Below are 14,271 nucleotides of genomic sequence, written 5' to 3'. Positions count from 1 at the left end.
AAGCCTGCTTCTCCTTCTCTCTCTGCCTGCCACTCCCCCTGCTTGTGCTCACACTCACTCTTTCTGTCAAATAAATAAATAAAATCTTAAAAAAAAAAAATTACTTCCTCAAACTGCAACAGCCCTGGCCTAGCTCTGGACAAGGACTAGATCAGTTGTCACTGAGATATACTCCCTAGTGAGACCCAAAAGTGTAGCAACTCCTTTACTGGTTGGCAAGATACATACCCTTTGGTGGCTATGTTGAACAAAATAGTACGGAACAAGAAAGTGACAAAAGATTTTGAAAACTTCTGACACTGTGGCAGGAATGGTCAGTAATGGCCCCTGGTCACTCAGGCCTCCCCTTCAGGAGTCCCCTCCCATACTGACTCCAGGCTTGGCCATGTAACTTGCTTGACCAATGAGATTCGCCCTCCGACTGCCATATGCAGAAGCCCAGGTTAGCTTCCTGAGGAATGAGACCACACGGAGTAAAGAGCTGTCCCAGCTAAACAACCAGTTTCCCAGTCACCAGACATGTGAGTGAGGTCGTCCTACACCATCCAGCTCCAGCCATCTGGTGAGAATAGCTGACTACAGTTAACCACCAACTCATGAACAATAATAAAATCGTGGTTGTTTTAAGCCATTAAGTTTTGGGATGGTATTTATACAGCAATGTGAACTGAAACACAAGCAAATTCTGAAGTGAGAAAGAGATCTGAAGATATATTGGCCATTTTAATTTCTAGATTGAGTGGTCCTATGGCCTCAGTTTAGAAGTGAATGATGTCCCCACAATGTGTGGAAGTGCTGTACAGAATTCAAATGAATTTTCCCATAGAAACTCTGACCTAGATGATGATGGAGTTCCTAGGCTGGTCCATAAACGTATATTTAACCACTCTGAGATACTGTTGAAGAAATACATTAAGGTATAAAAATGTTTAAGTAATTATTATAATTAAAGTAGAAATGCAACTGAATATGCAAATTTAAAATCTGAATGATGGTGCTTGACAAAAACAAGTTCATTTTTAGATTTTTTTCTTAATTACCTAAGCCAGTGGTTTCTTTTTCTTTCTTTTTTTTTTTTAGATTTTATTTATTTATTTCACAGAGAGAGACACAGCGAGAGAGGGAAGACAAGCAGGGGCAGTGGGAGAGGGAGAGGCAGGCTTCCTGCCGAACAGGGAGCCCGATGTAGGGCTCAATCCCAGGACCCTTTGATCATGACCTGAGCTGAAGGCAGACACTTAACCAACTGAGCCACCCAGGCGCCCCAAGCCAGTGGTTTCTGTGGTAATCAGGATCTTATGTAGCACTCAGTGATCTCCCTTCCTGGTAGTCTTGCCATTGTGTAATCCGCTCCCTCTTTGGTGTTGGCTGGACCTAGTGAATTGCTTCTAATGAAAAGACTATGGCAAAGTGATGGAATGTCATTTCCAGGAGTAGGTCGCAAAAGATGGACTTCCATCTTGCTGGTATCTCTCTATTGCCTTCTCAGCTAACACACTTTGATGAAGCAAACTGCCACAACCAGGAAGGCTCATGTGGCAAGGAAATGAGAGTGGCCTTCAGCTAATAGCCGCGAAGAACTAACTGAAGCTCTCAATCCAACAGCCTAGGAGAGATTGAATTCTGCCAAAAAACCATGTGAGTGATCTTAAAAGCAGAGCATTTCCCAATAGACCAGTGGAATGAGATCATAGCCCCAGAAAACACCTTGAGAGCAGCCTTTTGAGAGATCCTAAAGCAGAAGGTCTAGGTAAGCCATACCTGGATTCCTGGCCCAAAAAAAGTATTACATAACAAATGTGTGTTACATTAAACTGCTAAATTTTGAGGTAATTTGTTATACAGCAAAAGATTACATATTTTGGTCTCAAAACCTGTATGAACATCAAAATCACATGGGGAGTTTTTATGTTTTTTAGTCATATTTAATTTTAAAGTGTTGTTCTTTAAATTTTACAAGTAAAAACATCCTAATTATTTAAAATTTTTTCCCAAAAAAAACCACTTTCCTCTCCAAAAATAAACACTCTACCCATCTGAAGCATCTTTCCATATCTTTTTTATGTGATTACTTATTACATAATAGTATCATACCATATATATTGTTCATCAACTTGTGCTCTTCACATAACCCTATGTCTTAGAGACCTTTCCACGTTGGCAAACATAGATACATTTATTTTTTAACAGCTTCAGAGTATTCCACAAAATGAATGAACCATAATTCATTTAATCATTTCCCTACAAAAAAACATTTGTGTTTTATTTTTTACTATAAATATTTTAGGGGAGTCTAGGCGGCTTAGTCAGTAAAGCGTCTGACTCTTGATCCCAGCTAAGGTCTTAATCTCAGGGTTGTAAGTTCAAGCCCCACATTGGGCTCCACGCTGGGTGTGGAGCTTACTTAAAAAAAATAATAATGATGCTTTAGTAAATATTCTTAGACATGTCTCTTTGTTCATTTATCCAAATAAAGGATAAATACATTTTTTACTTTAACAAATAGAGCCAAAATGTTCTCCAAAAGGGCTACATCAATAATCACTTATTGATGCAAGATAATAGTGCATATTATACTTTATATATATCATTAACATAATAGTATATAAATTTCTCACCTTTACCCAAACAATAGATAATATGTCTGTTATTCTTGCCAATCTGATGGATGAAAAATGTTATTTCATTTTTAATCACGTTTTATTACAATCTAATAGCACTAAAAAAAAAAAAAGCATGTGGATTTCATTTTCCTGCACACAAGTGAATCACGACCATAAGTATTTTTATACATGTCTTCCAGGACTTTGGGAGTTTTTAAATTTATGGATAAAATAAAGAGAGATTTTTCTGAGGTAACTGACATGTGTTAGAAGATATAGAAAAAGGAAAAGAATTATTTAAAAATGGGTACAGAAGTAAAGTAAACCATGGACAGTAGGAGAAGAATGAGGTATTTAGCTCAGGGTGCAAATCAGGTGAAGGGGCAATGACAAGCCACCAGGTGATAAGAGGCAAAGTGGTTCGATTGGGAGGAGGGTGCTGTTGGCCTAGGAAAGGTATTTGTTAACTCAGGTGTTTAAAACTGTGGACTTTGAAAATGCCTACATTTGTCTCTTGGGACTATATGTGTCTGTATCAGTGATCCTTGAATTGATTCCTCTGAAGAAATTATGAGATCAGATGAAACCCAGGAAGAGCCACTTTGTCTTCTGATCATGTGAAGGGAAGATGTAGTATTTCTAACACCATAGCCGTTCCTCAAGGTACATGCTATTCTCCTCACGTTACAGATGGGGAAACTGAGGCTTGGAGAGATTTAGTAACTTTGCCCAACTTTACAGTCAGTAACTGACAGAGCAAAGGCTTGAACCCAAGCATGTCTGGTACCAACAACCTCAGTCTTTCCACCAGGCTCTGCTGTCTCCAGTCAGAAAAACTTGGTCCTGCTGCTGGTTTGTCCTCATTCATGTTGTGATCTTGGGAATACAACTGGATTTCCCTCTCTTTGGAAGAAAGAGGTTGAATCAGATCATCTATGGGGTTTCTTCCAAATCTAACATGATTTGACCCATTTACTATCTCCTGGATTACAACGCTGAGTTAGAGCTATGGGGCGGGGGGTGGGGAGAAAGCTTTCACCTGGAGACTAATTTTGCACAGCGTGTGTGCCTTTTAGAGACACAGTTCCAGAAAGATATGTCTTGCTCCTGAGAGAGAGAGAAATCATAAGTTTGGGAACGGGAATCAGAGCAGCATGGAGACAGTTCCAGGAGACTGTTCAGAAAGCGTGAAGTTTTGAGAAGACTTTTGACACTCAGCGGGATGCAACATGGTTCAGTCATGCTTATAGAAGAGAAGAAGACAGAAGAGGAGAAGGGAGAAATGAAAGGACTAATTTTTTTGAAGTCTGATGAAAACTCACTTAATCTACATTTGTTTTGATGAAACTAGTTTTTCAATTACTATTATCTATTTGTAACGGTTTCCTGGAATGAATATGAAATCTCCCCTTAGGCAAAGTCGGAAACTAGAAATTAAGGATGAGAAAATGATACCATGTTTAGTGTGACAAAAAAAGAAAGGCATAGATCATCTCTTTTAGTGTAACCATTTTTTTTCATTATAAGAACAGAATATATGCATTACAGAAAATTGGAAATGGATAAAAATTAAAGATATAATCCTACCACTTCATCCTATACATGTGTTCCATTTTAGTTCTTTTCCTATGCACATGTTTTTAAAACAGAATTGGGATTCTATCACGCATGCAATGTTTCACTTAGATTCTTTAATTCAATACTATGAAAAGAGTGTCTTCTCAAATCATTAGAAATTCTTCAAAAATGGCATTTTTAATGGCCACATGACATTCTGCATTTTGAGTGTGACATGATTTACTGAACCATTCTTCTGCTGGGGGACAAAAGACAACATACCTACATGTCTAACAAATGACAGAAGCCAGAGAACCCTGGCATTTTGTGTTCTACGTACCTATTGCTATGCAACAAACTACCCCAAAACTTCGTGATAAAAACGATGCAACAATTATTTCTTTCATGAATCTGCAATTCGGGCAGGGCATGGGAGTGGGAGGTGAAATCAGCTGGGCAGGGCCAACAGCTGGAGGCTCATCTCATTATATCTGAAGGCTCTCTCATTTAATGTCTGGCAATGGAAGCTGCCTGTTAGCTGAGACTTTAGTTGGTCGTTATCAGCTCCAATACCCACACAGAGCTTCTCCTTGTGGCCTGGACCTCCCTACAACATGGTGGCTTGGGTTCCAAGAAGTTGTATCGCTTTTTCAAACCTAGCCTCAGAAGTCATGTACCATCCCCTCTGGCACATCCCATTAATTAGAAGTGAGTCTAAAGGACAGCCCATATTCAAAAGGAGTTTAGGCTCTGCTTTTAGGAGGGTAGTGTCAAGTAAAATGCAAACTTGTTTTAAAACCACCATTTTGGGTACTACCATAAAAGCCTCACACTGGAGTCCTTTCTTAAAGGCACACCTCCTAGCCCAGGGAGTGTGCATTCCTCTCCTTCTCAGGTCAGGCCAGACTTTAAGCTTCCTGGAGGAGAGAGCTGAGGACTTCACAGATGGGCCTGTGTTGGAATTAACCATGGATGGTTCTTGAATCCAGAGCCAGAAAGCAGGAAGGGTCTAGCCTCAGAGGTGTAAGTTTCTCCCCCTATGGCCCCATACTCAGCCTGCCACCCCATGAAGCTCTAGGGTTTTAGTTTTCTACTGGAAGCTTCTTCTAGTCCTATCAAGTTAGGTTCATGGGCCCAACTTCCAGGGCAGCCATGACAGAACTTAAACCATACACTCACAAGGGTATTACGCTAAGTAAGTCAGACTGAGAAAGTCAAATACTATGTGATTTCACTCACATATGGAATCTAAAAATAAAACAAATAAACAAAAAGCAGAATCAGACCTATAAATACAGAGAACAAGCTGATGGTTGCCAGAGGGAAGGAGGGTGGAGGGATGGGCAAAACGGGTGACAGGGAGTGGGAGATACAGTCCCCATTTATGGACTGAATAAGTCATGGGAATAAAAGGCACAGCCTAGGGAATATCATCGATATTATAACAGCATTGTACAGTGACAGATGGTAGCTACACTTGTGGTGCGCAGAGCATAACATATAGAGATGTCAAATCACTATGTTATATATCCAACACTAACGCAACACTGTGCATCAACTATACTCATATAAAAAAAGTTTGAAATCAGAAAACAATAAATTAAAATGAAAAAGACAAAAAAAAAAAAAAAACATAACCTCATGCATCCCACCTTGCTGAGACCTCTCTTCACCCAGGTACCCTTCCTAAGGTCCCAGGCCTCACCACAGTCACGGTCTAAGTCAACTCAGGCCAGTAGGACTGTCTCCTGCAACCTCTCCTTCTCTACTACAGGACTGGTAAAGCTGGCTAAGCCAAGTCTGATCCCTGAGACAGGCTCTGCATGTACAGTTCTTCCTTCTAGAGCTTCCAGACTCCTATCCTAGCCAGCAATCCGCCCCCCCCCCAGGGATGTGCAGGGACCATCTCTTATTCCACCCCATAAGCAGGTAGGTAGACTAAGACCCCCCTTCAACTCAGAGTGGTATCGGATGGGGAAACACCCATTACCTTGGACTACCTACCACTCCCCCACCCCACACCCTTTCCCAAAGATTTCAGGCTTTGTGAGGGGGGTCCTGACGACAGCAGACTGAGGCAGGTGGTGTGACCAGCAGGTCTAGTGGAGGGCCACAAACTTGAGGCAGGAGGCAGCTGGTAGGAGTAAGGAGGGAAACAGGCCAGAGGAAGTGGGCGGACACAGGCTGAGGGGAAAAGGAATAGGAACATTTTACAGAGAAGCTAAAATCTGACCTGCATCCTGAAGAAGGAGTAGGAAATATCACATCAGAGTAACTACCCTTCATAATCCCAGTTTGTTTATGAACTGCCAATCTGCTTTGAACTATGCTAACAGTCTTTGGTCTCACTCATTTTAAGTCCTCTCCGCCTTGGAACAGGATAATTTTGAATTACACCTTTAAAATGTAAGCAATATAACTGGGATTCAAACTTATAAATCCATTCACCATAGATGATCTTCCCTAGTCAAAAAAGAAAAACATTTTCTCTTAGCAGGTGACATCACACAACAACTCTTGATTGAAAGGAAAGGAAAGGAAAACCATTCCCCCACACTTCCTTTTTGTGCATCTGTTATAGAGAAAGTTTTACCAATAGGTCTCTGATTCTACTAAAGGAAACATTTAGATTATTATTTTTGGATGATTATATTTTAGATCAACTCCTTCATCCAGGATCCTCGTGAAGCTTTTTTCTTTGAACCTGGATATCACTCCCCCCACCACCACCCTTTTTTATCTTCAGTTTCAAGAGTTTAAGACTTCGTGGTTTGGATTTCATTCCAAGTTCAGACTGCTCAGAAGCCCGGTGGGATCACAACTTGGCAAAATATATCTCTGTTCCTGAAATTAAGCAACTGTTACAAACATCTGAGCTTCCACACTGGTGCTGTTGAAAGGGCATTTTCATACCACAAGTGGAGACTTCCTGCTGGGCCGTGGGTGGAGGGGAGAGATCAGGGGAGGCAGGCCCAGCTGAAACCTTTTCATCCCCAGAACCTTTTTAGCCACCCCCCACCACCCCTCACCTCCTCAGATTTGCTGGGTCTGTCATTTGAGGCTAGGTCATATAGACAAACTCCAAGTTCACCCAGGAATGTGGGCAAGAAAAGAAAACAGAACACACATTCTTACCACACTAGGCACCTAACATAATGGGAAGGGGAGGGGAGGGGAGGGGAGGGAAGGGAAAACATAAAAGAGAAAGACAGAGGAAGGGAGAGGAGAGAGAGAGAGGAAGAAGGGGGGGAAGAGAGATTCTGAAGTGATTTTGAATAAATGCTTATATATTTATCCACACAGTGTTTCTAATACATTAATTATAAATAAAGTTGGCACTGTGCTAAACTTCACTACACACTCCAACACCATGAGGTGAGGCAAGAACCATTATTAACCCAATTTCACAGGTGAGAAAACTAAGGTTAGAGAGACTAGGTAACTTGTCCAAAATCCCACAACTAATGAGTATGGAGCCAGAATTTGGACTTAGATCTGATAAGAGTCTGACTGATTGATTCCTACCTTTTTTCCTTTTCTTTCCTCTGCTGTGCCTCCTCAAGGCCCCAGACCACTTTGTTTCTCTTCTTCTCACTCTTTTAAAGGGTGGTGCCCGCCCCAGCTCCCGGACACACCAGGTAAGCAATCACACGGCACGTGGAGTTCCTGCCCCAGAACCTGAGGTCGGCCGTCTCACAGGCTAGGGGGGCTGACAAAGAGCCAGGCTGGCTCGGGCACGTCAAACTGAAGGAGCACTCCAGATTGAAGAAACAGTACTGTGAAGTTTCAAAGCAGGAAAAAATGTTCCAGAAACTGAGAGCACCCGGGCTGGCTCTAGTGACATGCACAGCGAGATCAGAGGGAGCCAGGGGCCACCGTAACAAAGATTTTACCCAGAATGCAACAGGAGACCGCTGAGGAATTTTAGGCAGATGAGCAATATGGCGCCATCTATGTTTTTAAAAGAATACTCTAGCTACCATGTGGCAATGGACTGGAGCCCAGTAGAGGCACTTTATGCCAGAAGTCCAGAGAAAACCCCTTGACCAATCATTCAACAAGCCTTCTGACCCCTGCTTGGTGCCAAGGCCACCAAAACGAATCAGGCCTGATGCTTGTCCCCCAAGAGCTCTCAGTCTAGAGAGGGAGAGAGACACATGACCAGAGTACTCAGTGCTGTAATAGGGGCCGTGGTGGCAGAAAGACCAGAAGTGGGATTAGGGGGACCCTCTACTGAGGAAGAAAAATTTGTTTGAGCTGGGTCCTAAAGAATGCATGCGAGCTCTGCAGGGGAATAAGGTAAGGCAGGCATTCCAGGCAGAGGGCAGAGCGTGAAGAGAAGCACGGAAGCATAAAACAGCACACTCCATTTAGGAAACTTGATAAAATTCTGTATAAAGGGTCAAGGTGGGAGTCAGAGGAAAAGCAGTGGGGGGGAGGGCCAGGGGCTAGGGTCCAACACAGGCCCAGAAAGACCTTGTTTTAATGTCCTCCATGCTATTCTTTATGTTCTTACAAATAAGTGAAACCATGTGGTAATTGCCTTTCTCAGTTTGACTTATTTCACTTAGCATAATCTCCTCCAGTCCCATCCATGTCGATGCAAATGGTGGGTATCCATCCTTTCTGATGGCTGAGTAATATTCCACTGTGTACATAAGGACCACATCTTCTTTATCCATTCAGTAGTCTAAATTAAAGGAAACTAGAAAGAATGACAACCATACGTAATATATAATCTTTGATTGGATCCTGAAACAAAAACAATTGCAATAAACTGTATTTTGTGGAAAATTTAAAAAAAAAAAAAAGACCTTGTATGTCATCCTGCAAGGATTGATTGTACTTTTCCTGAGGGAATGGGGAGCCATGGAAAACCACTAAACAGGGGGAGTTTCCTTTTAAAACGATCACCCCAGATGAGAAGGGAGAAACACTGAGGGTCCATAGGAAGGGAAAAACAGAGATGATCAATCTCTAATCAGAGTGATCTGAGATCCACCAGCAACTACAATCCAGTTTTGAGCAGCTGCCCTCAGTCCACGGCTTCTCACTAATGCTCAGCTCAGAGGAATCCTCTCAGTCCTACTAGAAGCCAAAGAACCCTGGGGACAGAGATACTGCAGAAAACCATAAAGACACTCTGGCGCAAACCTAACTCAGAAGAAATCTGAGTCCTGTGTTGCTTCGATTCCACAAGCTCCACAAACAGGGTAGCTCTCCTGTTTGCAGAGCCCCTCCAGGCTTACCCCCGGGACCCTCTTCTACATCCCTGGAGTTGCTCATTTCCTGCGCTCTCCATGCTTTTTCCCAAGCTCAGTGTGGTGTGGTAAAAAGAACACAATTTTGCCCAGGAGACTGATGACCTAGATTCCGAAGTCCCAGTTCCAAACTTATTAACTACTCTCCATCCCTGGGCCTCAGTTTCCCTGTTTATATTCCTGCCTCCCTCAAAGAAAATAGAAGAGAACGAGCTTTATAGAAGAGCAAGTACCGTGAAAGTAGAAGAAATCCTCCTCCCACGTCAGAAAGTTTTTATACTGGATTTTAAATCAGATGCCTGATGCAGAGATATTTTCTTCAGCCCAAAGTATGGGTGCTCAATAAGGACCACTGCTGTAGAGACTACGGATTTTTCCAGAAGAACAGTTCTGAAGCATGGGGCTCACCATAGTTGTTCTGATGTTTCTATTTCATTTTATGGTCAAGACCACTTTAAGCCTCATGAGAAGAAGGAATAGACCCAAGTCACTTCCACCAGATCCCTTGAAACTGAGGTGACTGTTCCTTCTTCCAGTGCCAAGGACTTTAGAGAGAGAACCCCACCTTCCTAAGTCAGAGATGGGCCAAAGGCTATTCTGCAAAGGGAGGTCGGTTTCCTTGCAAGAAGGAAACCAGTGCGTGAGCACAAGCAGGCATTGTTTGCCCCTGGGGTCTGGCAGGGCTGAGCTTGAGTGGGCAGAGAAGTGGGCTGAAGGCTCTGGCAGCATGGGGGCAGCCTCTATGGTGGGGAGGGAAGCAGGGAGCCATGTGTGACAGCTGGGCTTACAATGTGGGCTTTGTTCCCTCCCTGCACTACATCTGCTCATCTAAGGGTGGAGGGCAGGGAAGAACTGAGTTGGGGAGCATCTGCCAGGGCTCTGGGAGAGAACTGTGCACTGCCCATCTAGAAGGAAAGGGAAATATTGAATAGGGCCCACCCATAAGCTGACCTGACAAAGGTTAGAGATGCATCAGAAAAGTACTGACTTCCTCTGCCACAGCCCTTCCCCACCCTGGTCTCTTTGATCCTTCCTCTTATTTCAGTCATTTCATACCACGCTGTGTTTTGCCTACTGTTGTAATTTTTTTTTTTTTTTTTTTACTTTTTAGTATCTAAGCATTTCTTTTGCACACTGCAGAATATCCCTAAGTATCTGTTAATATCATATTGCCTGTTACTTTGACCTTTAAAATCATAAAATTCAATTCTGGTAAGTTGCATATATGCTTATATGCAACTGATGATTCTATCTTCTGAAAAAGAATTTGGTGATATGGATCAAGAAGAATAAAAACATCTATCCCCTTTCAACTAACTCATTTGAATATGCTATGTGCTAATACTTATGGTATCTCATCAATGCTCATTAAAATCCTATGAGGTATGAAACAGCATAAATCAAGTTTACAGGTGAGAAAACTGTAGCTCATGGACATGAAGTAATCTGCCCAAGATCACACAGGTAATAGATCAAAGATCAATCCCAGGTCTCTGACTCTAAATTCAGTGTTCCTTCTGGAACCAGCCTTCTCTCACCACCTAGTAATCTCACTCCAGGGGATTTTTGCATTTTGATCTTAAAGTCAAATATAAAAAATGTTCACGGGTCACCTGGATGGCTCAGTCAGTTGAGCATCCGACTCTTGATTTCAGCTCAGGCCATGATCGCAGGGGCCTGGGATGGAGCCCCACGTAGAGTCTGCTTGAGATTTTCTCTCTTCCTCTCCTCCTGCCCCTCCCCCCACGTGCTCACTTTCTAAAATAAAATCTTTTTTTAAAAGTTCACTGAAGTATCAAAAATGACACCAAAAATTGGAAGCAATCTAAATATCTAATTATAGAATATTTAAGCAAACTGTTGTAAATCCACTAGAAACACTATCACTTGACCGTTACAAATGAAAACTTCACAGATTGCAGAAACATGGAAACTTTTCAAAACTGAAAATGTGTATGTATATCATTTTGCACACAACTGTGCAAAAGTTTATCTATGTAAATAAGGACAGGCAGAAAATCAGACAAAATGAAAGTATTATTGCGGGGAAATAGAGTTCTGAGCATATTTTTTTCTTTACAAGTGTTTTTTAATGGCATGATGATGTCTCAACAATAAATAGGTTTATAATATCCCTGCTGATTTTTTCTTTTTTTTTAGAGAGAGAGAGAGTGCACACGTGAGTGTGACTGAGGATAGAGGGGGAGAGAGAGAATCTCAGGCAGGCTCTGTGCTGAGCATGGAGCCCGACGCAGGCCTCAGTCTCAAGACCCTGAGATTATGACCTGAGCCAAAATCAAGAGTCGGATGCTTAACTGATTGAGCCACCGAGGCGCCCCAAATCCCTGATTTTCTAATGCCAGATGTATGTGCTTTCCCAAATGATCTGTTCGAACTGCTGATTCCAATAGATTCAGTTTCGCTTTACAGAAGTAAACATAAAATGAAAACTTTCTTCAAACTAAGATTCTTCTACTTATATATTTATAGGAAATCTTTTATAATTTATCACTTTCTCTTTGGAACCTAGGAATATATCAAAATCAGGCCAATATCTATAGTTGCCCCTGCCTGTGACTACATTAATTGTGCTATAACAACCATTTGGCATTCAACCACTCTGGGAAAAGAGGAAGAGAAAACATCAGAAAGCAACTGGAACCTTGTCCTAGCTTCTGGACAACAAGGGGACTCCGATGGAAAGGTGCCTGCTCATTCACTGGGTCACCTGCCCTCAGGGCCTCAGCTAGTCCCAGTCCATAAAGATTCTGAGACTTCCAGTGTTTTAATGGTCACAAGGAGCAAGAATCCACTTAGAGTAGCTCAAAGTATGTGGGAGTTAATTATAAGCTTACTAGAGAGATCACTGATGCCCTCAAAGCACAGGAGGTTAGCCTAGCCCTGTGGGACTATGGAAGCCGTCGAACCCAGAACTTGTCTCTGCTCCTTGCTTTCCTCTCCCTCCTCTCTCCAGCCTGGATCCTAACCCCTCACTCAACTCACTGTTGGGGGGAGATGCAGCCCCAGCCACCCCCACCCCCAGCATTTTCCTCTTTCTCAGGCCTAGCTTCCTCTGCTCCCTCCCCAACCTATGCCTCAGCTCCTCAGAAAACATCAGGTTCTCTCACAATAAACAGGGTCCCAGTCTGCTGAGAATAAAGACTTAGCAGAAGAGTGCCCAGTGCCAACCCCAAAGGGGAGGTGATGGTCAAGGAGGCTAGTACAAGAACACCCATCCTGTCGGAAGAAACCAAGACTGGGTGAAAAGTCAGGAGTTGAGAAAATACCCAGGGGGGCAACAATCTGGAGGAGAGAAAAAGAATATTTATCCTCAAAATAAACACAAAAACAAGTAAGTCAGTGAATCTGAACAGAGTCCCAGTTAGTCTGTGTACCGGTTCTTCCATGTGCTGGCCCAGGCTGTGCAGTGCTAGGGCGCACCATATGGGGCCAAGTGCCAGCTCGAACTTCAGAGGAAATCAGGGAGTTAAGAGGTAAAAGCAATAAAAAAGGGACCGTAGGTGTTTGTTAGACAGCATCAAATGACCAAATACAACAGAACGGGGCGGCGGGGGGAGGGCAGAAAACTTGGCTCTGCCACTAACTGGCCGAGTGATCTTGAGTAAATCATTATCTTTGGGCCTCAGTGTCCCCATCTATAAGGTGAAGAGATTGGATTAAAGAACCTTGAGGTCCCCGAAGCAATGACCCTTGAGGCAGTGGTATGCTAAAGTCAGCTCTTACTGGATCATGAGAACCAGCTATTAAATTTGGAGGAACTTTGTGGCTGGTTGTGAAATATGGCTATTATTTTAAAAATTAAATAATATACATTAACAATTAAGTAAATGATATTAAAATCCAACAATGAATGGGGTGCCTGGGTGGCTCAGTTGTTAAGCGTCTGCCTTCAGCTCAGGTCATGATCCCAGGGTCCTGGGATTGAGTCCCCCATTGGGCTCCCTGCTCCATGTGGGGCCTGCTTCTCCCTCTCCCACTCCCCCTGCTTGTGTTCCCTCTCTTGCTGTCTCTCTGTCAAATAAGTAAAATCTTTAAAAAAAAAAAAATCCAACGTTGAAAATATCCCAAATTCACCACTTCCCAGTTATTTTACAACATTTTACTGTTATCTATGCCAGGGGTCAGCAAACTTTTTCTGCAAAGGGACAAATACTAAATATTTTAGACGTTAAGGGTCAAAGACAGTCTGTCATGTGTTGCTTTTTTTTTTTTAACAATGTTTTAAAAAGATAAAAACCAATCTTAGCTCATGGGCTGCACAATAGCAGGCCATGGGTCAGATGTGGCCTACAGGGCATAATTTGCCAATCATTGATCTATGTTCTTGAGGTGATTTACATCTATTTCACTCATATGATGGAGATACTATATAACTGTGTGCTCTTACACATCTCTGCCCAACTCCATTTTCAGGGTTATCACATTAGTAGCTTAAAAAAGTATTTACACTACAGAAATGGGCAAACGCTGCCAATCAAGGCTTCTCTTCCTGGAAGCTGGTTGTTAAAAGTTTACCAGTACACCACTGTCTTGAGGTCACTGCGGGAGAGAATCACAGAAAACTAAAGTGCTTTACCAACTCACCCAGGAAATCCAGACAGAGAAGCAAAATGTAAAGGGAAAATGCAGTCCATGGAGTCAGAGGAAAAGAAAGACAGGAAGACCCAGCCAGGCACGTCTGGTCATGGCTTAATTAACAGGTGGTCTTTTGTGACCACCCTCGGGATTCAGGCTTCCTCTTCTGTGACTGAGACGTATTCTATTTTTCTCTTTTCTCACTTTGAAAGTGCTATTTCTGGCTGTGCTGCTGCCCTGGATGGTAACAAAGC

This window comes from Zalophus californianus, chromosome 13, assembly GCF_009762305.2.
Source record: "Zalophus californianus isolate mZalCal1 chromosome 13, mZalCal1.pri.v2, whole genome shotgun sequence".
NCBI lineage: Eukaryota > Metazoa > Chordata > Mammalia > Carnivora > Otariidae > Zalophus > Zalophus californianus.
Note: the sequence above shows the minus strand (reverse complement) of the source record.